This window comes from Grus americana, chromosome 4 (genome assembly GCF_028858705.1).
Source record: "Grus americana isolate bGruAme1 chromosome 4, bGruAme1.mat, whole genome shotgun sequence".
In the NCBI taxonomy this organism is placed as follows: domain Eukaryota; kingdom Metazoa; phylum Chordata; class Aves; order Gruiformes; family Gruidae; genus Grus; species Grus americana.
In genome coordinates, this window is record NC_072855.1 from 43823147 (window position 1) to 43849163 (window position 26017).

General features: G+C 41.1%; 1 protein-coding gene across 1 annotated transcript in view; it reads left to right on the forward strand.

Annotated features, from left to right (window-relative positions):
* Positions 1–256: 256 nt before the first annotated feature.
* Positions 257–26017, forward strand: part of MARCHF1 (membrane associated ring-CH-type finger 1) — a 243542-nt gene continuing 217781 nt past the window's right edge. The window contains exon 1 of the mRNA XM_054825517.1: positions 257–385. The gene's annotated coding sequence lies outside the window, so the exon portion shown is untranslated. The remainder of the gene's footprint in view (positions 386–26017) is intronic.

Consider the following 26017-nt stretch of genomic DNA (forward strand, 5'->3'; position numbering starts at 1 on the left):
GGAAAAGCAGAAACCGGGTGAGGGGAGGGAAGGGGGGCGCATCCTCCGCCGCGACACGCTCCGACCGCAAGGCTGCGTTTCCCACGTTGGTGTTTCCGTGCGAGCGGCCGCGGCGGGCAGCCACCCCTCCCGACACAGCGGGGCCGTGAGAAGCGGCGGGGCGCGCTACCTGCCAGCCCCGGGGGGCACCGCGTACCCCGCTCCGGCCCCGGCGGGGCGGCTCGGCGGGATGACATCATGGGGGCGGGGCGGAGGGCGGGGCCGCAGCGCCGCGCCGGGCTGGCGGCTGCTCGGGCGGCGGGATGGGGCGGAGGGCGCAGCCCGGCAGGCAGCCTGCCCCGCCGCCCCGGCAGCCGGCTCCCTGAGGCACCTCGGCCCGCCGCTGGTGAGTGGGCGAGGGGCGGCCCGGCCCGGCGCGGCGCGGGGGGGGTGGTGGTGGTGGCGGCGGCGGTGGGGCACCTGCCGGGTCCCGGGTGTGGGTGCTGCCCTTTTTCTGTGGGGATGAGGAGAGTTGGGTTTTTTCCGGTTTTTTTTTCTTGTTGTATTTTTTTGTTTGTTTGGGGTTTTTAGGTGGTTGTTTTTCTTTTTTTTTTTTGTTGTTGGTTTTGGTTTTTTTGGGGGGAGAAGTGTATCAGGGCACCCGCGCGGGTTCCTGCTGCTTTTCCTTTCCTCTCGGCCGGTGGCCGGAGGGTTTCCGTCAGCTCGTCGTCTCGTTTCCCCGTTCAGTCGGGCCGGCGCTTTGACAGTCACCGGTACGCAGCAGCGGCCCCGGCTGCCCTGGCCCCCCCGCCTGTGCGCTGCCGGGAGAAAGAGTCACAGGAGTTTCTCTTGCTCTTCTACCCCCGTGCCCCAAGTCGGAGACGTCCCCCGGGAGGGAGCAGCCGCCGAGGGCCCGCCCCGGCCCCCGCCCGAGCCCGGGAGCCGCCGGGGAGCGGGGGCTGGCGCGGACATCGCCGCTCCGGCTGCGCGCTCCCCTCCAAGCCCTCGCCCAGCGCACCCCTGCCCCGTTAGGGACGCTCACGCACCCTCCTCCGTTTAACACCGGGGTAGGTGCTGCTTTAATGTTACGGGTTTTCTGAGCGAGTGTGGCGTGTAGCGACCTGGTAAGAAGAGGGAACCCGGGTTGGAAAAACCTGGCTGGGGAATGGGGGCGAACTTATTTGTCCTTTGTAATCATTTTTTCAGCGATTTTCTTTTTTTTTCTTCTTCAGTCGATGCTCGGGATGCGGGAAAGGGGATAGAAATACCAGCCTTTATGAGACTATAAAATCTGTGGAAATGTGAAGGAAGGTGTTCAGGCTTCCACTGCCATTGGCATGTCTTGCCATGACTGTCTAGTGAAGGCTCCTCTTAATCTGGCAGTTCTCCTCTCTTTTCCCCTGTCCCATGTATTTTGTCTAGACTTCTGGAGAGCATAAGCGTAAAATGCCTTCTCTTATATCTTCCCCATTTTCCTCTTTCTTGTATTTGCAAGTTGTGGTCAGGACCAGATTGAAAGGAGGGAAACACAACCTTATACTTTAGTGCAATTCAGATTTTCTTCATTGCCTGTCAGAAAGGTAATGAACTGTATTTCTCCTTCTCTATTCAAAATGCTGCAAAGTTCACTTACTGTGTATGGAGATCTGCAAATCTGATAGTTATTATAGTGTGTTTTCTTAAATACCGATGACAACGGTATGGGTTGAAGTAGATATACAAACTGATGTACTGCCGGAGAGAATGAGCTTACCTTGCAGAACATTTCCTTTTTAACACTGAATAGCTAATGTGGACACTGCTACAGTACTTGATTAAGAAGTTGAGAGCTAATTAGCTGTTTCTTACAGCTAGAGTTCCAGATTTTAATTAGAATTCCTGTCTTCAAGTTTAAACTGGTTAAAGCAATGCCAAAGCCACTCTGGTTATTTTCAATGTTTGTTTAAAAAAGAAAAAAAAAAGTAATTTTAAGCTCTTTGAACTTCATGTTGAAAAACAAACCCTTCTGTTTGGGGTTCTGTCCCTGACTGTGCTGGCTGTGGGGCGTGAGATGATGTGTGTTGTGTGCATTTTTTATTAGAGTGAGGAAGGAAACTAATTAATGGAGGATCTTACAGGTTTGTTGTTGGCAGAGCACTGATTGCAATTGAAAAACCGTAATTTCAAAAGGAAAACTGGAATGTATTAACTAGCAAAAGTAGCACTGGATAACCTGTGAGCATTCAGGTGCATTTCCCAATGTTCAAACCACATAGAAGGGTGTGTTTGGACATACAATGATGATGCTTCCTAGTAATACTAAAAACTCCGTTAGTGTCTAATCTTCCTGACCAAAAGTCTCATCCAAACTTACATAAAGCTGTCACGATGATTAAATACCATCCTCCATTATCTCCTCTATTAAGCTCATGTGCATACTTCTGGCTTCATTCTGCTGAAGAACAGTCACTTGCTTTAGACTTTAAAAAAAAAAAAAAATCAGTGTATGGCTCATTCATAAGTACGCTGCTATATTTTCAACAACTTATCCTTTTTAGGTGTTTGAGAGATTTGCAAATTGATAATTCCCGAGGGAACTGTTATGCTGATTAGACTTGCATAGTGGGTTTATTCTGAATATTTCACAGCACTCTTGACGCTCTTCACGGGAGGAGTTTAATGTTTTTCTCACACTGCTAAGCACTTGTGACAAGACAGCAATGGGTGCTTTAAAATACAAAAAATGAGGTTTTCTGGAAAATGCAAGCTAAATGAATGACACCCTTTTAAGGTGTGTGGATGGGTCAAGCTAGCAATGCTTGCAACTCTCCCATATGGGACTGACAGCTGGGCTTAACTCTGTGAACTTGCTTTGTTTCCATGTTCAACCCAGTCAGAGCTCTGGTAGTCCTCATGTCATGACAGAAAGTTTTCTTGTCTGTTCAAACATTTAAAGGATTTTTAAAATTATTATTAAATAGTGACTGAATTCTGTGCAAAAGAAACTTCTTTGCAAAACCTTGGGTGTTAATTTGACATCTCTAGATATTTACATTCAAGGTGCGTGAATGTTTTGGTGTCAGGTATGCTGTCAATGAAACCTATATAATTAAATATCTAAATAAATGTGACTAATTTTTTTCCTACTATGATTATCCCATATGTTAACTACAGCTTACATCAGCTAATATGATGTCAGTATAGATAATGAGATAAACTGTCATCTTGGGTTTTTATATTTGATGAAAGATTTATATACATAACTGCTGCAATTAACGGTTTTTAATATCCTCAGAATAACTGTCTGGCTTTAGACAGCTGGCTTTTCTCTTGTGGAAGAAGCAGATTCATATACTAGGAACACCTACATGCAAACAGCAAAGCGTTTATTAAATTTTTAGAAGATGTTATTTGCTAGTCAGTCCTGAGAAACCTTACATGTGCTCTAGGAACAAAGGTCACACTTCCAGTGTGAAGAGCGTGGGGAATGGAAGTCTCTCCGCACCCTGTGGCGTCCTCCTGGAATGGTCCAACTAGGAGTTGATACATCTGCTGGTAGTCTTTTCCCAAGCTTTGTATATCTCCTTGTAATTTGGTCCTTTTCTCCTTTTTCAGTTATCGCTGGGTTCTGCTGCCATAGCCATGCTGCTGTCAGATGCCTTTTTTTCTATTTTTGCTGCCTTTTTGTATTGCTGCTTGATCTGTTCTAGGTTTTCAACTCTAATTTTGTTTGATTTCTGTATGTATATTATGCATTCCTTAATCCAGTAGATTCACTGTCATGTAGCATACATGACAATGAAATTATATGCCTTGACTTGAAAAAAATTAGGATCTTTAAAGAGAAATATCTTGTTATGTGAAATTAAATCCAGAATAGCCTCATTGTCTTAATAGCAGTGCAAATTCAAGTAATGACTTAATAGAGGAACTTAAACCTTTTATGTGATGAGAATAACCTTGTTAATTATCAGGGTTAATGAGGTGCATTCCTTTAAAGTGAACAGAGTGATCACAGGCCAAAAAAAGGACATCTCTTCTTCTGGATAGTATTTTTCCAAATCATTGGTAATTGAAAAGGGGATTTTCTTCCAGGCAGGCATGTGGTATTACAGCAGTTCATATCCGATTCTTCAGGAAAGAGGAATAAACACCTATTAAAAAGTAGACTATATGAAGCAATAGGAAATGGTAAAACAACTTTATCTTGTTTTGTATAGCCATCTTTTTTGCCCAAGTGCATTGACAACCAGGCATACACTGAAGCTTAAATCTTGTTAATTAGAGTGTCACGATTTGGAAATAGTGGGGAGTTTGATAGTATTGCATTATTCCATGTCATTTCACAGCTCTCCAGGCTATTTCAGTGCTACTTATGACTTCATATAGTTCCTTTTATGGAATGTTTTTTGGGATGCAAAGGCATTGAAGGTACTTTGGGCAATTATACAGCAACAGTGCTGTCCTGTTGGTTGTAGGACAGGTGTACAGGATTGGTCTTGTACTGCATTGTGAGAGGTTTTGGCAGCGCTGAGCTGTGGAAGGGCATAGAGTTAATTTCAGACTAGATGCCTATTGAAAAATGAAGTTTCTGATTTTACAGTGAAGATGATACTATATTTATAGCTCTTTTATAATCTTATGAAATGAATGTTTTTGCACAAGGAGTGTGGCATTCAAGGCGCCAAAAGCATTTCTGGTAGCTTGTAGGAAGAGTTATCATGTTCTTGCCTGAATGTTGTCCCATTAACTTTGCTTGCCTGTTGCCAAATTTCTTCATAAGCACGTGTTCCAGCATTAACCCATCTATGTCTGTCTGTCCCTACGATCTGTGAGCATGCCTGCCCTGGGATGGTGGTGGGAAGCACAGCGCAACATGAAACCTTGGCTTGTTAGCTGCTACCCTGTTGTGACTACGCTTGTACTGACTCCAGGTGCTTTGGAGTCACGTAGCTGGCTCTATTCTACGCTCTGTGTGTCTGTCTGTCCGCACGGGCAGTGCTGAGCAGGCGGTTAGAGTCAGTGCTTCTTTCTGAATCTGCAAAAATGTTTTGTGAATGTGCACCTACCCATCCCATATGAGACACAATAGAGCAAAGAAAGAAGAGCAAAGAAAAGGGAGCTGAGGTGTCCTCCTGCAGATGCAGCTGTTACTGGCAATAGAAGATAAAGAAGAAAGGGCGATTTTGTGCTGTGTAAACTTTTCTTGATGATACAATGAATGGTGGGGCAGGAGAAGTGGTGTTACTGTAGGTTAGCTGTATGCAGTCAATGGTGGCTTGAAAATTCTCAAATTGGTGAAGGTTTTGGTTTATAAGACTTATCCATTCTTTATATTCCTTTAAAAGGTAATTAACAACTTGGCATTTTTATAAAATGTGAAACAATTGTTAGAACTTCATATTAGGCAGAAGTGAGTGCATTTTTGCAAAGCTAAACTGTATGGTATTAAGTTGACTTGGTTTCATTTACAGCAATGTGATTGTGCTTTGTAGAGAAAAAATGGTAATCCAACCTCTCAGACTTCAGTAGAATAAAATACATAACTTAAGTCTGCCAGATCAGGGATGGTACGATGTCCTGGGATGTTTCTATGACTGCCCACCAGCAACTGAAATCCAAGTTTGGGCTATTTGTACCTTCAAATGGACTTTTATGTAGACAAAATCAGTTATCAAACATGATTTCTACAAAAAGGGTATGTAGTATTTGACTGTATGAAAGTACTGGGCAACGTGGGACATGGTGGAAGACGTCGGGTACAAAGTACTTCAGAACACTGAACAGCTTAAGTACTTCTAATCCATTCAGCAGCTCGGTTTGAGAGTCTAAAATCCAGAAGCTTGTTTCATTTGTGTTTCAGAACAACACTCTTCCTTGTCTATCTCCATTGCAAAGTTATGTTCTTTAAATAAGGTAGTGGTCACTGACTGATTTCCTGTACGGCTTCGCATTTTCCTCAGAGGAACAGTTTTTCTATCCTTTTTGATGTCTATAAAAGTATTACAATTAACTGCTCCCTTGTGTTGTGTTATATTTTTTACTTCATGTTGCGTTACACAGCTGTAGAGGGGACAAGCTGGGGAAGGGAAATGGCACCGTGGTTCTGCAGGAACTTGTGGAGATGTAATCGTCACAGCATCATATGGTTAGGGCTCCCAGCGAGGATGTGTAGGGGACAGCTTCTGTGCACATCATTATTGTTTTGGTCATGTTGGGTCACTGAGTGAAAATGTATTTGGGGTCAATAGTGTACTAATTTCCATTTACCAGTTTCTGCCCTTCAGCTCTCTAAAGAAGAGGAGATTCCAAACAAAAGAACAGTGAGGGAAAGTCTCATCTTTGCAGTCATGGGAACAGCTTCCTGGGCCTCCATGGAATGTAGTTTACATTGTGATGGCTTGATGACTACAGGTGTCATGGGAGATATAGTTCTTTCTCCATTCCCCCCTTCCCCCAAGGTGTTCTCTGAAGTTGTTTTCTAGATGGAATTTTTGAAATACCAATGATGTTATGGAAGAAAGGGACTATTTTAGCATGGAAGAAAGGTTCAAAGAGGAAAAAAAATATTAATACATTAATTCAAATGTAAAATTGATGTAACATGAACCAAGCGAGATGATAGATACCTAACCTAACGGACAAAATTTTGGCAGGGGATCAAGTAGTAATAAAATAAGGACTAGGATAAGATTTCTAGCCAATGGAGAAGTGAACTTTTGGAGCTGTCTTCTGACAGGACAAGAGCGTGCATGTGTTACGTGGTCGGAGTTTTAAGGGGAAGCCCAAGCCCAGCGTAAGACATTGTAGGACTTGATAAGCGTGATGAAAGGAGGCTGGGAGAATAATGTGGACTGAAGCGTTAATCCTGATGTATTTGCAGAAATCATTGGCTGGATCACATTTGCGTAGGAAAAGAATGTGAGGCAAACTCCAGCTCTCTGGTTATCGGGGTTGGCTGAGTGCAGAGGCGGTTGCAGTGAGGTCTCTCATGCTCTGCTCTTCAAGGACCTTGACATCATCAACTGGAGTAAGGAAAGCAGGCTGTGGAGTGAAAGTCCCACGTGCTAGCACAAAGCAGTGTGTGGCAGCACTAAATCTGATCATCCTTTCTGATCTTGGGCCCTTATAGGAAAGGGATGATTATGGTTCCCAAGGGAAGACCTTGTGCTTCAGTGTTTCCAGTACGTGAAACTGGCATCAGGCTGCGAGGCCAGTCCTTGCCACGTAACCTATGAAGGCAGGCACGTTGCCATCCCGGCCTTTGGGGGCAATAGGCTATTTCACCTCTTTGCTGCTTCAGGCTCAGAGGGTCCGTGCAGCTTCTTTGGAGAGAAACCGAAAGCATGGCTCCTAAGTGCCAACCCCCTTCAAATGACGTCTGTTGTCTCCTCACAGTGGTGTGGTCTCTTCTGTTTAAAGCCCTTCTGCCAAGTGCAGCCAAACACAGGTCAGCTAAATGTGACCCAGTTGTTCTTCAGGGGCATGGTAATAATTTCAGTGCAGGGCAGAAAGTTTCTCTATGTAATAACAGCATCAAATTGTCCTTCTCTGTGCTAGCTGTATGTGTGGGTAAACAGTCATTAAAGAGTCAGCTGGTGGATGCAAGTTTTTGTGAAGACAGATGTTTTTCTATAAAGCTGATAAATGTTTTCAGTCCTGTAAAGTTATGTTTAACATGCATCTTCCTTGTTTGTGTAGTACCCTTTTTTTAATATCGAACAGTAAAATCAGTGTCTTAGATTAGTAGAAGTCCTAACAGACAATATGAGGTATTGGATGGAAGATGGCATACCGGCAAAAAAGCCAAACTAATTCCATCTCCACATGCCTCTCAAATGCTGGTCTTCACAGCTGGTTGGATGCAGTATTCTGTGGAGCTGGGAGAAGGGGACTCGCTGTCCATTTGAGGCAAAAATGCTTCAATAAGATAAAATCTCTTTGATAAATTCTCGCTAAAGAACTTAATTCAGCTTTGCAATTGTGTATGGATATGCCGAAGTTGGTAAGGTGAGCAACTTAAGGTAGAACAAAGCCTAAGAAATCAAATACTAACAAGAAAGGTATCTGAAAATGATCTTTCTGCAGCCACACACAGGGGAGGAGGGAAAAAGAAATAGCTAAACGTCAAGTATTTTCTTGGTGGGTTTGTTATGTGAGCAGTCTCTGCACTTTGAGAAACTGTTTTCTGAATTTTTCGAGTCTTTTGAACTGCATTTGTAGTAATAGTCTGCTGGTTTTATTGTGTCCTCCTGTGAAAAAACTTTAATACAAACCCTGTTCAGTCAGTGTGTGTTTGAAAATAGCCATGTTTTATTTAAGTAAGAAGAAGAGCGCCTCAATTGCGTGTGTTTCTCTTCTCTTTGAAAGAGAGTGAAAGGCGATGTTACAAAGAACAAATTTTGGCAAGCGGGAAGAAAGCTGACGAGAAATGACAGAATGTGTAAGAGGCAGTTTTCATCCCTACTGAAAGGGTGGTTGAGGAATTTAAAGAGGAAATGATAAAAAGAATTTCATGGAGATGGAGATGAAGGTAAGGTTATAGAAAATGGAGAAAGGCCTAAGCAAACTAAAGGAAAATGGACCCGTAAAATCTGAGGTAGGGGTAGGGTGGAAGCGAAAAGGAGGGGAGGAAATATCTATGATAAGAGAAGATTGATATGTAGCAGGTGAAATGATCTGAGTGGAAAAAAATAGTGGAAAAGGGACAGAATCAAGACTTGGAATGAAAGATAATGATCACTGTATGTGGAGGGGGAGAAGAGAATCTTTTTTTAACTATGTGCTGCATTTAACTTTTCAGAAACCTTTTCTTCCATCGTGCTAGGGGAAAATTGTGTTCGTGCCTGCCTGCATCCCTGTGGTCCTCTGGGCTTGTAGACATGGGCCTCTTATGAGCTGATTGCACCTGTGGTGGGCCTGGGAGGAGCTGGGCAGGGAATTATTTGGGCTCCCCCACCTGCCACTGTGTCTCTGTGCTCCTCTGTTAGGGTGCAGATGAGCTTTTATCACATAATCTAACAGTATGCATCCATCTTAAAGAGTAAACTTGTGATGAAAATATTTTGTTAGATAATATATGGGAATGAAAAATATTGAATTGTTGTAGGGCACATGCTTGGTGCCTCCTTCTTTGGCTTTATGCTGTGGAATGCAAAATGTATGATATAAATATAAAAGGTATTGTATGACCTGTAGTCAAGTTACATTTTTATTTTATAACTTGAAAGGGATTATTCTCAGTTAAAGGTCTAGTCAGTAGCGATAAGCTACAGTACAGGTTACAACACTACTTAAACATCTGTGAGGAATCCAGGTAATGATAATAGTTACAAAACAAAAACTGAGGGGTGTTTGTGATTACCTGTGGCAATGTTGTAGCTAATGGGATGGAATTCAATTTTTTTTCCAGAATTGCCACCAGCATTTCTTTATACTTCTTTAAGAACTTAGACTACTTCTAAAGGCTGTAACCATTATAATTACTTCATTTTAAACCACGGTTAAACGTATGCGTGTTCTGCAAAGCTGTCATTAAGACACACTTGAACTTAGGAAAGAATGATCGTGTTTGTCATTGCAACTAGATTTTTTGTTGCCTTAGGACTGGAGACAGGAGCCTGCACAGAGAAACTGTCAAGCTGAGTTAGATCCTGCAAAGGGCTTTGGAGTAAGTAGCACGAAGTTCATCAGATACGTTTCCAAGAGTGGGGATGGAGAAGTATTAAAAATCTAAGTTTGTCTAAAAACTTGATTGTGTGCCACGTTTTACACCAAGTGATTACAATCACCTACAGAAAAATGCATAGAGGTATGGAAATGGAAATTAAGGAGGAATCTGAGTGCAGATCTGCTGGAAAATGGAGCGGCTAGCTAATTAAGCATTAACAGGGCAGTGTACATTTTTTAAGAATGGGGGGGAAAATTAATCCAGGCAACTGCAGGATTATGGTTTTGACGTCACTGTTATTCAAGTTCTTAAACTGCTTTCGGAGGAAAGGATAGTTCTGTGCATAATGGTAAAAGAAAATTAGAAAAAGGTGTTAGGAATTTACCGATGAGACTGGTGCTAAGGAAGTGTGACAGATCAAAGACCCCTTTGTCTCAGCTGTGCTTATATGGCTGTTTGTATAGTTAAACTGTAAATAAGGTCAGTTTTAATTTTAGGAAGCAAAACATACTGTCAACCTTTTTTGACAGGTTGGGAGCTTGACTTCTTTGAGAAGATGAAATTTGAGAGGGTATATGAGTACTCTATAAACGTGTGGGGATAATCACAAGGAAAGAATTTCTTAGAATAAGACAAAGCAAATGACCATATAGGGTTTGTATAAATTTACTCTAGAAATTAGAATAGAGTTTCTAATCAATAGAATAGCCTCCCAATTGCAGGTAGTGTATATCAGACCATATCTTACTGCATTACAGTAGAGTCTAAGAAATTGATGAAAAAGCTTTCATAAAGATGGTGAGATGCCTGCCAGAGCAAGGAACTAAATTCATGGAGCAGAGGAACTATTTTCTGTAGTATTTTCCTAAAATAAAATTCACATAAAGTGAATGGATCAATATCATGAAAGTATTTTTGACAACAGATGTGACTCTTTCTCTCCATGGTGGTACGAAGATAGGTTTTTCAAACAGAAGGAACCAGTTTCAGCCACCATGACAAAGTGAAAACAATTTGGAGAGAACAGAATTTTCCATAGAAAGGCAATGGAAATTTCAACATGTGGAAATTTAAAATTGGTATAAAAAGCTAGAAAGGAGTTTTCTTGGGCAAAAGTTCTGAAATAGATGGTTAAAATGATAGTTGCAGAATGTGATATATGATGAATACTCTTTTTTTATCCTAATTATCTATTTAAAGTTAGGTTTCCTTGATATATGACACTGATTAGCGTTACGCCTTTTTGCTGGGCTTTAAACTCCCTGTGTGATGCATGCCAGTCTTTCGAGCAGAAATCTTTGAAGGTTTTGGCAAGGTTAGAGAGCTGAGCTGGGGGAAAAAGATAACTGTCAAACGCTATTGGAAGCTTACACACACCGATGCTTCAGGACGGGGGCCTTGAAACAAAAGGGATTGATTCTTGCCCAAGGAATGCGTTTCTCTCCTTCCTCAGAATATTTATTTAGTTGTGGAAAATAGTAGACCTTGAAAACACCTCTTCTTGTGCTGGAAAGACTTCAACTTTATTGACTAAAACCTCTCTAAAATTTAATGGCTGGGCCAAAGCAGGATTTCTCTGAAATCACCAATGTGAGTCATTTGGGCTGTGGGAGATGAGGGTGGGAGCAGCCCTGCTGACACACGCTGCCAGCTGCCCAGGAGCTCTGGAAGAGAAAGCTGCTTAGAAGGAAGAGTCCTGTGAAAGCAAAACTAGGAGGAGAAAACAATAGGGAAGAGAACAAACCCAGAGATGTGAGTACTTGAAACCCCAGGAGTGAAACTGTAGGAAGGGGAGTGATATTGAGAGTCTAGGCTAGAAAGGTGACATGTGCTGAAAAATAAAGTAAGAGTTGATCTGGCAGGATGTGATTCAGATGAGGACACCAAAGAGAGGAGATGACAAGGAGCTGGTTAAGAAGAACATCAGCTCAACACCACCTGTGCCATGTGAGAGGGTGAAGGAAGATGGGCAGGCAGGTGTGCCCAGACAAAGCCAGCTGTACAATCCGAGGTGCTAGTGCGATGGCGGTGTAGGCAAAATGTCCTGTTGATTTGAGTTCTTGATCACACGAGTGGTAACACCTTGGCACTGTTACATACTTTGGCTATTTTACAGCAGACCCCGGTTGCTCTGCAGGTTTCTTGGGTGTATGTGAGTATGTATTGCAACTGCATGTAATACTTTTTTTCCATATTTTCTCCTCTCTCTCCATAGAACCGTTTCACAAAGTTCTGATGTGCTGGGAGTACACCAGAGCTGTATGACACTTTTATCTGTAGAACTCTAGCCTCATTTTTGTGCGTGGTGAATGAGGCAGGGATTACTAGGGGAGAAATTTTTTTTGTAGTCAGGCAGCTAAATGTTACTCTGGAGATATGACTTATAGTCTTTTCTTCCCATATAGGTCCTGTTTGATGCCGGTCAGAGTATTGGCAGATGTTTTTTCACTGTGTATATTTCTCCTTTCTGCATGCCCAATCTGAAAGTCAGGATCTACTCTACAGCAGAATTAGATGCTTGCATCTGAAGCTGAAGGAATTTTAGTGCTTGTTTGCTGTAGACTGTGCCAGCTCTACCTATTAGTGTCTGGAGATATTTCTGAGCCAGATGTCAGGTCTATGTATTTTGTAACCTCCAGAATTATTCAGGAAATGAAATTCCATTATAATGGATGCCTTTTGGTTTAGCAAATTGCTAGAAGAGAATTCTGCTCTCACTTTTAGTAATTCAGTCTCAGACCTAGCTTCCTGCTTTCATATTAATGGTGAGTAGTGTGAAGCTTACTCCAGTTCCCTTTCTACTTTACTCTGCAGTGCTGTGGTCTCCGTAGGACCTTTGCAGCTGTATGAGTTTCACTTTTATTCCCTTGAAATAGTTATTATAGATGTTATCCATACTTTAATACTGTATTGACTATGCAGTTCCATAATGGTACTTCAAGCATTATGTTGTCTGTAATTCCTTGTGCAATCAGCACAGGTCTTACTGTGTTACTTAAAAATGCACAGGGAGAATGCAGATGCTTTACTGGAAATAGACAAGAGAGCAGTCTATCTTTTCTTTTTTCCCCAAATATCTTATTCTTCCATTTCACCTTTACTTGAATAAGAACTGAAGCCTATTTTTGGATCTCTAAATTACAACTTCATGCCTCTCCATCTCTACAATAATTCTCCTGAAGTGTAGAAAACTTTGTTACTGCAGGGCCAATAAATTACACTCTTCTATGCTGACAAACTAGTAAGAATTGTGACAGGCAGATTTGCTTTTTGGGCTAATAATAGGAGTTTGTCATTTTACCAAAGAACAAATAATATAGCTGACATCTGAGAACACAATAATTAAAATTCTCTGAGGGAAAGGTTTTCTTTCTCAGTGTTACAAACAAACAAAAGTAATTGTCATGTTTTAACCTGGCAGGCAGCTAAAACAACCACACAGCCGTTCGCTTGCTCCCCCCCACAGTGGGATGGGGGAGAGAATTGAAAAGAAAAAGGTAAAACTCGTGGGTTGAGATAAAGACAGTTTAATAGGACAGAAAAGGAAGATAATAACAATAATGTTAAAAGAACGTACAAAACAAGTGATGCACAGCACAATTGCTCACCACCTGAAGCCAATGCTCAGCTAGTTCCTGAGCCGAACCACCTCCCGGTCAACCCCCCAGTTATATATAGAGCGTGACGTCATATGGTGTGGAATATCCCTTTGGCCAGTTTGGGTCAGCTGCCCTGGCTGTGCCCCCTCCCAGCTCCTTGGGTGCCCCCCCGCCTTCCCGTTGGCAGGGCAGTGTGAGAAGCTGAAAAGTCCTTGGCTGCTTGGCAACAACTGCAAATGTCAGTGCGTTATCAACATTATTCTCATCCTAAATCCGAAACACAGGACTACGCCAGCTCCTAGGAAGAAAATTAGCTCTATCCCAGCCAAAACCAGGGCAGTAATAAAAATGCTGTTTAAGGTATAAGTAATATCCTATGTGTTATTTGCATCTTAGAATCACTTGCAAAGAGGGGAAATGCCAGAAAGTAAACCAGATGATGGCTTGCAGAATCAACAGAGAAATTAGGCAACTTCTGGTGATGTTTAATTGATGGGGAGAGCAACAGTCAACCTGACTGGATCCCTCATCTTTATAGAAATACAAATGGAGTGACTGTAAACATCTGAAGAGCTAAAAGTTGCTCATGGTTAAAGCCTTTTATCTTTATTGCTTTGGAACACATAGAGATTAATAATGTTTTGTGATGACAAAATCCATTATAGAAATAAATTAATTTATGGTAAGGTGTTGTGGAAGAACTTGTCCTATACTTTCTTAAACTATTTATAGTTTTTTAAAAAAAATTTTAGAAATAATTGAATAAGATTATAAGAAAGAGAACAAAGAGATAATGTGTGCTTATTTGCCTAGGCTATAAGATGATGAGATGAAACAAGATGTATCTTACCCAAACAGGCACATTTAACTTAGAATTCACAATCTTCTTTCCCTTTGATATTAAAAAAAATAAGAATTGTGGTTATCCAATTCTCATTAATCTCCTCCCTGTCACCTCCCCCCCCCGTTAGAAAAAATTCTGTAGCCTGTGTTGCATAAAATAGTGCAAGCAATGCTTATTATAAGCTGAGAAGCTTAATGAAATATTTACACCAACAGTTAAATAACAGACATAACTTTTAAGATTTAACAGACCACCTGCTCAGCAACTGAAATAGAGCAATGCTGTTTTCAAAACCAGTGTAGTTATTCATGGCCAAGGAAACATCCTGGGTAGAGCTCCCAGAAAACTGTTTTCTCATCCTGTTAATTCTCTTTAGCCTTTTTTAAAAAAATAATTTGCTTGAAATCATAAGACTTCCAAAGGAAAAAGAAAGATAGGGGTGGGGAGAAGAAGGGGGAGGAGAAAAAAGAGAAATTGCTGAAGAGAAGCGTCTTAGAGTAGTAGCATCCCAGAATGCTCTCTCTTAACGTAGGAGATTCGAGGTCAAATTTTTGGCATCTCCATCTTATTCTAATCTTTGGCTAGTTTAACACTTCTTTTATTTTATTTTTTTCTTTTTTCCTTTTTTTCTTTTTTCTTTTTTCCTTTTTTTCTTTTTTCTTTTTTTTCCTTTTTTTTTTCTTTTCCCCCATGTTCAGAGCTGCCTGTGCTCTGCCTTCAGTCCAGAAGCAACATGATGCTGTGTTACTGTGCCTGTTACCCAGCTCGCTGGTGCTCTTTCACAAGCCTGATAAGTAAAAACATGGCTAGTGCTGCTCCTGGAGCAGTTTGTTTGTACTCGTCCGTGTAGATGTCTCTTGTGTACTGGAGAGGCGTGCGCTGAACTGAAGGAGGAAAGAGCAAGGAAAGGTGGCAGTCCTGCATCGCCAGCCCGCATAATTCCTGCCTCTGTGGAGAGTGCCAAGATGAGGTCTTTGGCTGTTAATGGAACACGAAGATGTTTAGACTCTGAATTGTGAGGCTTTTTGAGCTCCTTTGTCCTGGCCTTCCACAGTCAGGAATTCAAATATTCTTTTTTCTTGTTCAGATATTGTGGGCGTTAATGGACACTTGGGACCTGCACTTGGTTTATAGAACTAGGTCAGGCTACAGTGATTTAAATTACCCATGGTCTTAATTAATCCTGGAACTCTGTAGCCCATGCTACTGTGCATTTACGGAGGAGTAAAGGCTTCAATATTTGTTCTGTGTTTGAAATTAAAACAGAATACCGCTTTTTCCAATTCTCTCTTTTCAGAACCTTGAGCGAAGTTACAGAAAAGGTAAAAGCCCTTTTTTCCCAGGATTAAGTACTTGCCTCTGTGCCATAGGACATAACTGAGAAGACGTGTAGAAGTGCCATTTGTTGACATCTGTTGGAAACTGTATAGGTGTACATATGTGTGTTTAGTTGAACCCTTTTAACTGGGGAATAACATAATATGTGACAAAGAGGAGTAGGCAGTAGGGGAAGCTTAAATAGCATAGAGTCAATGTCTTCTTTTAACTTGTCCCAACCCCTTTTCTTCGGAGGACTTCTCAGGGCGCCTTCTGTAACAGTCTGGTTTCATTTACAGCTGATGTGTTTTCAGGTTTTCCAACCCTCTGTGGTGGCAAAATAGCCAATCTGCATTGCAGATTCTGGTGAAGTTTTTGAGGTTGTTTTTGTTACTTGTAGTAGATGGTCAATATTCTAAAGAGACATAATTTCAGGAACAGGTTCTTTCTTATCGACTATGATATGTTTACTCTTTTTATATACACAAATAGAGAAAACAATATGGCTGATTTTTAGTACTGGTATACAATGAGAGTTTTACTTTTTTCCTTCATTGCCTGTAATATGTCTCTGAATTCGAGAAGCATTTTAGCCCTGCTTCTTTGCAAACCTGTTAGAATATTCAGATTGCTTTGCTTTTTGTGGTATACTGTTCTCTGAAATGTTATAATTGTGATAGTGATCATAGTCATGGTTATAGATACTATTAAATCTCATAACTAATAGTGTTGCTAAATACAGTGGGCAGCAGTTTTTTTACTTCTGGGCTGTCAGAGCTGCCACTCTTGTTCTTCACGCACTCCATGTAAGAGTATGTGAAGTAAACCTCAGCCATTGTTATGATCAGAAATATCACTGGCTTAACTGCTGGAATTTTTCTTCCAACTGTAGAAATCTAGGAGTAGACAGGCATATCAAAGTAATTTTGACTGTATCTGTTCCAGCAAGGACTTCATCTGAATGAAATAGACACATCTTTCAAGTATAACATCAGATAGCAATTAAATGCAACATTTTGTCTTGCAGGGGTGTAGGTTTCTTGTCAGATACAGTTACTGTAATTCCACTTTTTCATTTAAAATTGTTTTCAAGACTATTCAGTCTGTGACAGTGGCAGGGCCTGTCCCCTGTGCTTGTGTCTAGAATGGGCTGAGATCCATCGAGCTAATGCTGTTTCAATAGCTTCATACAACACATACCCCTTTCTTTATAGGTTCACTGGCTTAGGCAATAAGAAGACTGTAGAGGAGCTTCAAAATCTGAATAGTCCTGGCTACTCCTTCTCTTGGTGGACAATTGTAGCATCCTCACCAGATAAACACACCAAACCTTACTTAGCTTTGAGGCTGGCGTAGACAGGCACAAGCTCCACACAGCTTGCAGGACATAATTTGAATTCTATCTTGGACTTCATGATGCTGAAAAAGTGAATATTTTGCCACAGCTCTCATTACTACAGTGTCATGCAAGATCTGGTTTTGACGATGTTCAAGTTGAACTAACTTACTACTTATTTTTAGCATAGTATTCAAAATGTTAGAAATCAAACCATTTTCTCTGGCTTTCAGTTAGCATTTTAAGCTGAGGCTTCGTGTTTTGTCCTGTAACAAATGTTATAAGGATTGCAGAACTGGCAGGTACTGCAAGTACTCCAAAATAACAAATAGAGGCCTTTTCAGCTAGTGAAACATTTGACAATTGTGAGCATTTCTGCCGGGAAGCATTGCTGGCATCCAATTAAGGAATTTTCTGTAACAAGAATGCCTGGAATAGTTTTATATCTAGGCTGGAAATTGTTTGACTGACACTATACCTTGTAAAGAAAGCAATAACAAATGGTTAGTTTAGAGCTTTTTCAGAAAGCCTAACTGGAGCTGCTGGTCCGGTCGCCTTTCTGGACATCAGTGTTTGCATACTGGAGGATTTGAGAATCAGTTTGTCTTGATTATTTTATCTTCGTTGAAGTTATTTAGGCTCAGAAGACATCTTCTTCCTTCAGTCTAAGTCCTCTTCTCTAGTTTTTTTGTTAGTTTATGTACTGTGTAGTATAATAGATTCACTGCATTTGTTGAGAACTTGAGTTCTCAGCAGAGAGAGTTAAATGTGAGGCTTGTTAGCTGTTGGAAGTATGTGTAGTTAATAAATAGTTGTTGAACAGGTGCCAAAAACCTTTGCTTTAGGGAAAAGGATTACCTGTCTACGTACCAGTATCGGTATTGTGGAAAGTCCTGAGCACATAACACACTCTGGTTCATGGCCCAAATCAAGACAAAGGAGAAAAATGCTATAAAGGCACGAAGTAAAAGTATTCTTTATGTGGAAAAATGTCAGCTGTTATCCAAAAAGTTACTATGCATTGGTATTTAATTATCCTTTGTAAACATTCCTTTATGGTGCGTTGTAATAACGAAAGACCAAGACCCAAGGTTTATGGAATAATGGAGAACTGTATTTGCACACTGATATGAAGAAAACAGAATTTAAATAACCCCAAGTGATGTCCAGCTCTCAGTCCCTGAGGCTGGCTCTAGATCAGTGTTTCAAGTTATGAACAGAGGACACCATAGGAGGTGGAGCAGGAATACAGCAGAGTGTGCGGTGGTGTGGAAGCTTTGTAAGGCTGGAAGGGCCCAGGTCATGGAGAGTGGGGGCGAGCATGTGTAGTTGCCTCTACAGCAGGCCTCGCTTCTGTCTTTACGCATTTCAGTTGGCAAACATCATGTTTTTAGCAAGTTTGTAAAGATCCATTCCTCTTCGTTACATGAAAATATGTTGGGTAGGCTCTGTTGTGCTACTTTTGTATTTTCAACAATTCTGAAATGTCTTCAAATAATATTTATTGTGACATAGTTAACACTTTAGTAAAAAGAAAAGTGCTTTATGGGATTTTTAAGTCCTTTTGCCAATTTTCATTGTATATTGCATTTTACAATTTATGCAAAATATGACAATCTCTGATGTCAGTCGAATCAACCCACACTTGATTTTTATTTTATTTAATTCAGTTCTTGGGGAAGGAACCAGATAGAGCTAGAAACCAAGCTCTTTAATTACCGTAGGACATAGCAACACAACTACAAGTTTCTACATGGACCATCAGGCACTTCAGTTCTTTAGGACTAGCTGCATGTGTTGAGAGATTAGTTTTTGATGGTCATCAGTTTTTGGCTTCTTTGCAGATGTTTCCAGGAATGCCAGTTTGTGCCATTTGTGATGACTGGACTTACCTTTGCTAAACCTTTTATAGATGTCTGTAATAGAGATATTAGGGTTGGTATGAATGATGTAGGAATGGAAAAGTGAGTTTAACCACCAGAATGGGCAGCAGAAGGGTTAAAAGAAAGGCCTGTATTGATAACGAAGAACAGCTCTCCAAGGATGCAGCTCCCAGGATGCTATTCCCAGTGGTAGGATTGAAGAATGCGTTATTTATGTCAAGACCGGAATGTCTGCCCTCTGATAAGACCATAAAGGAGATGACTTGTCAGTGGAAGCTTGTAATGTGTACCATGTCTTTTCCTGCTTGGCCAACGGAAGAACAGGCTATAGACTGTATATATTCCAAATGAAGAAAAACAGAGTAGGAAACAACCTAGTCTAAGATTTATGGAGGCTAAGGTATAAGTAGGATTCTGATGTGGAGGACCACCCCATGATGGCTGCTGGCTCCTAAAGGCTATGAAGATCTGTCCAGAAACAAGTTTGTTGTTGCCTGTGGAGAAGAACCCCAGAAACATGGTGAGGACTTTATAGCTGGTGCCTCTTGTCCTCACGTACAGGTGATCCTGGCCAAACAACTTGGGTACATGTGTCACTTGTGTGTATGTGAGCGTGAGATTTTGAGTGAATGAAATCTTTGGAAAGATGAATATGAGTGGGATATTTGCAGATTAATATCTTCCCCTTTCATAAGAACTGATACAGAATTTTGCTGCAATAACTTTCCCTACGTTACCTGATGCTTGCTCGTTTTGCGCTGAAATTAAACCGCTGTCCAGCCACGGAGGGGAACAGCCTTCACTTTCCCTGCCGGCATGAGAACTGTTCATAGGATTAGGAGGTGTTAGAGGAAGAAATGGGCTAAAACAATTTACTGTTGTGAGAAGTCTTGTGTGACACAAGACCAGTAAAATTTAAACAATAAATGAAGAACAGGTCAGAGGGGAAGGAAAAAGACTGGACAGTGTCTGTTACTGAGTATCTTGTATTAATTAGGCAATTTACTCTTAATACTGACTTTTTTATATTTTATTGTAACATATCAACATGATCAATAATACTATTAAATTAATACATTTTTAAAAATGGTTGATGATAATATATCAATGTAATATAATTCTAGTATGTTATTTTATTATATCATTTATTGTTTTTAATACAAGCATTTTTTAAATGGGTGTACAGGATCTGTAAAGGTACTGGCATCCTTTGATCTGATTAAGAAACCTTGGGAGTGCATGAGGCTTTTTGACCTTTGTCCTCCTTGGCAATTTCAGCACCAAAATGTGGCATTATGACTGTCAGGTTCCCTCTTTTCTCAAGAGGTGTGTTATCACTGACGTTAACTTCAGACTAGATAACAAGCAGGAAATACAGCGAACAAATAAGGGACAGCAAGAAGAAGCTATTTTTATTGAGTTGTGACAGTTATGTCAGGAACAAGCCTGGTGAGCAAGAGGCATTTTGCAAGTCAGAAAAGTAGCTGTATGGCGCATGCTGTATTTTTATGAACTGTCTTTTCAGACTGAAAAATATAAGCATCGAGATAAACATTTGTGCTTATATACTTGAACATTCATTATGTTCAGTCTACGTTCAAATGTACGCAACAAACCGGTGGGAAAGACTGCATAAGAGACAAATAGATTTACTGTCTAGCAGTTTTTGAGTTATTTATAGTATGTAAAGCAGTTTGCCATTTACAAGTTTTTCATTTTGTATGCTTGTTTATGTTTGGTAGACTATAACGTGGTACTTTTTGTGCCTGGAACCTATTGTTTTCCAGGGTCTTGTATGTAGTGTAATTAACTCCCCAGAGTGAAAAGGGGAATTCCTGGGCTGCACTTCTTCATAAGAGCTATCTAGAACTGTAGGAAGAGTAGAAGGAGAAACAGCAAAGTATCTGATTGCTTCCATGTGTCCCTATAGCTTGGCTGGAGAAGAGCCTACGTGGTTAAGTTAAGGAACACTTTTATAACAAACCCAAAAACTTTCTTTATCTTTCTAATTTTTGTTGAAGCCTTTAAAGTAATTCTGAACTTTTTTTTCCCCAAAAAAGACAAAACAAAATAAAAATTTGTAAATATTAAACAATGGATAATGATACTGGGTTGCAGACGTATTTAATGTCTTCCATGATATCTTTCCCTAAATGTTTACGTAGCAAACCTGTGGTTTGCTCTGTGTTATGTGCTCTTTCTGAAGTTACATGTCTGGAAAGGGTATCATAATTTAACTGTATTAATACTTTATTTGAACTTTATTTTGTATAGAGATACTTTAGACTTCTCAGTTGCTGAGGGGGAGTACAGCTGAATCAAAGTGCTGGGAGTAAAAAAAATGCTGCATTATTTCATGCTCGCAGGAGTGATGTCCCAGGTGAAATGTTTGTCTTTAACAACTTGCCCGTTATGAGAAGTGGTGTGTTAGCAACATTGACCTTTGACTTAAACCTAGAACTAAAATCCGTCCAATGAAAAAGCTGTTGGAAATGAATGTTCATATAAAATGCAATGAATTTTTTAACTCCTCAGGAAGGATTTCTCGAAGTACTGTAATTCTCTGTTGATTTGCCTAACCAGAGCGACATTTCTGTCACCGTTCGGTGAACACAGTTTTACTTTTATTCATAGTCTCCATGCAAATATAAAACTTCTAAGCAGAATATGGCTTATGGAAACAGTCCAGCCTAAAAAACAACAAAAAAAAAGGAAGCCTACACAGGGTGGAAGCAAGGGCAGGTAGCGTGGGAAGAATACAGAGAAACTGTCCGAGCAGCCAGGGAGCAGGTTAGGAAAGCCAAAGGCCCTGATAGAAATTACTCTGGCCAGGGATGTCAAGGAAAACAAGAAAAGCTTCTATAGGTATGTTAGTGAGAATAGGAGGATGAGGGAAAATGTGGGTCCCCTCCAGAAACAAACGGGTGACCTGGTTACCCAGGATATGGAGAAGGCTGAGGTACTCAATGACTTCTTTGCCTCAGTCTTCACTGGCAAGTGCTTGAGCCACAGTGCCCAGGTCACAGAAGGCAGGGACTGGGAGAATGCAGAACCGCCCACTGTAGGAGAAGATCAGGTTTGAGAATATGTAAGGAACCTGAAGGTGCACAAGCCCATGGGACCTGATGAGTTGCATCCGCGGGTCTTGAGGGAACTGGCGGATGAAGTGGCCAGGCCACTCTCCATCATATTTGAGAAGTCCTGGCAATCTGGCGAAGGTCCCGCCGACTGGAACAGGGGGAACATAACCCCCATTTTTAAGAAGGGTAAAAAGGAAGACCCAGGGAACTACAGGCCGGTCAGTCTCACCTCTGTGCCTGGCAAGATTATGGAGCAGACCCTCCTGGAGACTATGCTCAGGGACATGGAAAACAAGGAGGTGATTGGTGACAGCCAACACAGCTTCACTAAGGGCAAATGGTGCCTGACAAACTTGGTGGCCTTCTATGATGGGGTTACAGCGTCCATGGATAAGGTAAGGGCAACTGACGTCATCTACCTGGACTTGTGCAAGGCATTTGACACTGTCTCTAAATTGGAGAGACATGGATTCGATGGATGGACCACTCGGTGGATAAGGAACTGGCTGGATGGTCGCACTCAAAGAGTTGTGGTCAATGGCTCAATGTCCAAGTGGAGAATGGTGACGAGTGGTGTTCTTCAGGGGTCAATACTGGGACCGGCACTGTTCAGCATCTTTGTCGGCAACATGGACAGTGGGATCGAGTGCACCCTCAGCAAGTTTGCCGACGACACCAAGCTGTGTGGTGTAGTCGACACGCTGGAGGGAAGAGATGCCATCCAGAGGGACCTTGACAGGCTGGAGAGGTGGGCCTGTGTGAACCACAGTGAACTTCAACAAGGCCAAGTGCAAGGTCCTGCACGTGGGTCAGCGCAATCCCAAGCACAGCTATAGGCTGGGCGAGGAATGGATTGAAAGCAGCCCTGAGGTGAAGGACTTGGGGGTATTGATTGATGAGAAGCTCAACATGAGCTGGCAGTGTGCGCTTGCAGCCCAGAAAGCCAACCGTGTCCTGGGCCGCATCAAAAGAGGCGTGACCAGCAGGTCGAGGGAGGTGATGCTGCCCCTCTACTCCACTCTTGTGAGACCCCACCTGGAGTACTGCGTCCAGCTCTGGGGGCCCCAATATAAGGACATGAAGCTGTTGGAGTGAGTCCAGAGGAGGGCCAGGAAGCTGATCAGAAGGCTGGAGCACCTCTCCTATGAGGACAGGCTGAGAGAGTTGGGGTTGTTCAGCCTGGAGAAGAGAAGGCTCCGGGGAGACCTAATTGCGGCTTTCCAGTACCTGAAGGGGCCTACAGGAAAGATGGTGAGGGACTGTTTATCAGGGAGTGTAGTGACAGGACAAGGGGTAATGGGTTCAAGCTGAAGGAGGGTCGATTTAGATCAGATGTTAGGAAGAAATTCTTTACTGTGAGGGTGGTGAGGCACTGGAACAGGTTGCCCAAAGAGGTTGTGGCTGCCCCCTCCCTGGAAGTGTTCAAAGCCAGGTTGGATGAGGCTTTGGGCAACCTGGTCTAGTGGAGGGTGTCCCTGCCCATGGCAGGGTGGTTGGAACTAGATGATCTTTGAGGTCCCTTCCAACCCAAACCATTCTATGATTCTAAACAAACAGTGTGTTTGATTCCTTACGAAATATCTTGAATTGGGTAAAAAATTTTATCATCCTGAATCAATTCAGTAACAGCTGACCTTGGACATTTTATTTTCCTTCCTGTTTCTTAGCAACAGGAAACTTTTCTGCAGGATGAGTATTTAATATCCTAGTCTGTTTTAGAAGCTTTTATACCTAAAGAGGAACAGATGGTCTAAGGAAATTTTGTTTGTAGCAATAAAGATACGGAGTATCTATAGATTATGTTTCCTCATTTTATACCCTATTGTCCTGCACTTAGAATTACATAAAATCTCCTTGATTGTAGCTAAAAACTTCTGTCAGAAACAGAGAATAAAAATAACAGTCTTCAGATGCTACAAGGTTTTGATTTTTTGGGTTTGGTTTTTTTTTTCTCTGTATGATGCAAGAAAGTGGTATATGTGTGCTCTTACAGCTGTGATTGCATTCCTTATACAAAGTGTTAGAATATGTATAATTGTATTCTGTAAGTGTTGAACTGTATCTGAGTAAATGAAGAAAGCATTATCTACAACGTAATATCTGAGTGTTCCATTCATTTGGCATTTGCTTACTGTCTCTCGCTCTCAAAATTTATCATGTCAAGTGGTTTCTTTCTCCTTTATTATGGATTCCAAAGGATCTTTATATTTCAATGAGAGTAATCTTTCTTGAAAGGTTATTTTTATGTGCCTCGGTGTTCACATAAAATATGTTGAGTCAGTAAGGAGACTGAAGTGTGGAGCTCTGAAACACTGTGTTGTGACTATTTTATTATTGGCCCAATGAAGAAATCATTCTGTTTATTTTTCTGGTGGCATGAAACTTCTTATTTCCAAAGAAGCAGATTGAATGTTTTGTAGGAGATTGGACGATCTTGGATTTTTCTACATGAATTTAAATATTGGTACATGAGCCTTGATTCTCACTTTATTACAGCCACCTGTAAAGGAGAGAGTAAGACTTGTTCTCTTCTAATCCTTTCTCAAAATGCTGTGTAGTACCTTTTCTTTCCAGCCCCTGAAGTTCTTCATGTAAAGAGAGGTACCTCCCCTCCGTCACTTAGTTGCTGTCTTAAGAATCATCCGGTAATGCTGCTCGTAAATGCCTGATAATGAAGTCATCTGGTTTTCTGTGATTGCTGGTTTGTCATGGAGACAGTTCTTGTCATGTAAGTCCCGATTAGCAGGTAGAAACACGATATTGTTTTGGTGAAGAGTGCTGAAGCAGTGTGTGTATGTGCATTTGTATATACACATAAAAACCCAAATGACACAACGCTATGGTGTGGGTCTTGCGAATCATCTGGTGCAGTTAGTTTTTTTTTCTCCTTATTGGCCTATGTCATGCTTTGTTTATTTTCAGTGATTACCAAAGTTGTATGAACTGTAGGATGACCTTGTTTTTGATAACCTAAGAGACCTGTTGCCTGGCCTGCTCTTAAAGTTTCATCGTTTATCCTGTATCACCCAAAATGACATGTGCTCAGTAGCCTTTGTTAGAGCTCTTTTAGGTCCATAGCATGATAGGCTATGTATGGTAGGCTGTTTTCCACCATGAAACCTCCTTGACATCTTTTGTCCGTATTGTCTTATCTGTATGTTGTGTGCTACCTTATTTTAGGAGCTAGCCTAGATATATTTCTACTTGCAACTTTTGCTTGTTGTGAGAAAAGACAGTATCATCTTTGTTTAGTTCCATTGGAGTAAAATTCTTCTGAATTCTCACATTTTACATGAAGTATTTTCAAATGAAACTGAAGTGTGGAGCTTTACTATCTCTTTTTCACCTTCGGAGGGAAGCTCTTCCATTGTATTGTGCCTCTCTTTCTTGTATTTTAATTAATTGTTTGGGCTGAACGAAATCTGGAGTTTTTTGTTTTGATATATTCTACCCTATCCACTCCCCCATTCCCAAATTTGGCATAAAAATTAATTTGAAGCTTAAAATGGGCTCACCCTTGAGGAACAATGAAACTCTTTGCTTAGGAATGCTTTGTGTCTCCCAGTGAATCCTTCCAAGGATTGAGTCTGTTCTAAGTCATACATCGGGTGATGGTGTGTCCCATCCAGAGAAGAATGAGATATATTTTGAAAAATCATTAAGGTGGCTACAGAGCATCTCCTAAAAGAAGCAGAAAAGAAGGTGAGAAAATGTGAAAGTGGGAAATATTTTAATTTTTCTTCTTTCTGTCATTTTTCCCATTATCTTTAAAAAGGGACAACAGGAAAAGAGAAGAGAGTATGACTTTTAATAGGTACTTAACCCAATGTTAAAAATGGAATATAAGCTTTGGTTCTTGAAATCCTCGATGGGGAAGGGGCCACATGTAGCTACCTGAATAAGTGAATTGCCTGGTACATTTTCTTGCTTTTCAGTGTTTTCATCTTTCTGAGAGGTAGCTCATTAATAAGAGGAAAGGTAGTGAATCCCTAGCCTCTGTTTTTATATCTGGCTCTTTAATGCAGAAACGATAGCCCTTCACCAACAAATGGTTGGTGTGTTTTGGATTTTATATGACTAGGGAGATGAGTCTACGAAGGAAGAACTCTTCGGTCTTAAAGGAGGGGCTGGAGAAGTAAAAATTAAAGGATTTTTTTTTTTTTTTAAAAGCCTCCCTGAATTTTTTTGCTGAGTTACAGCTCTTTATGAATGCTTTAATATGTAGTACTCACAGCACATCTGGATAGCGCAAGTGGCAGAGCATGTCTGCTCATCTGTTATGTTGCTGTTCACTAATATACCTCAACATTAACTGGACTGCAGTAGTTAC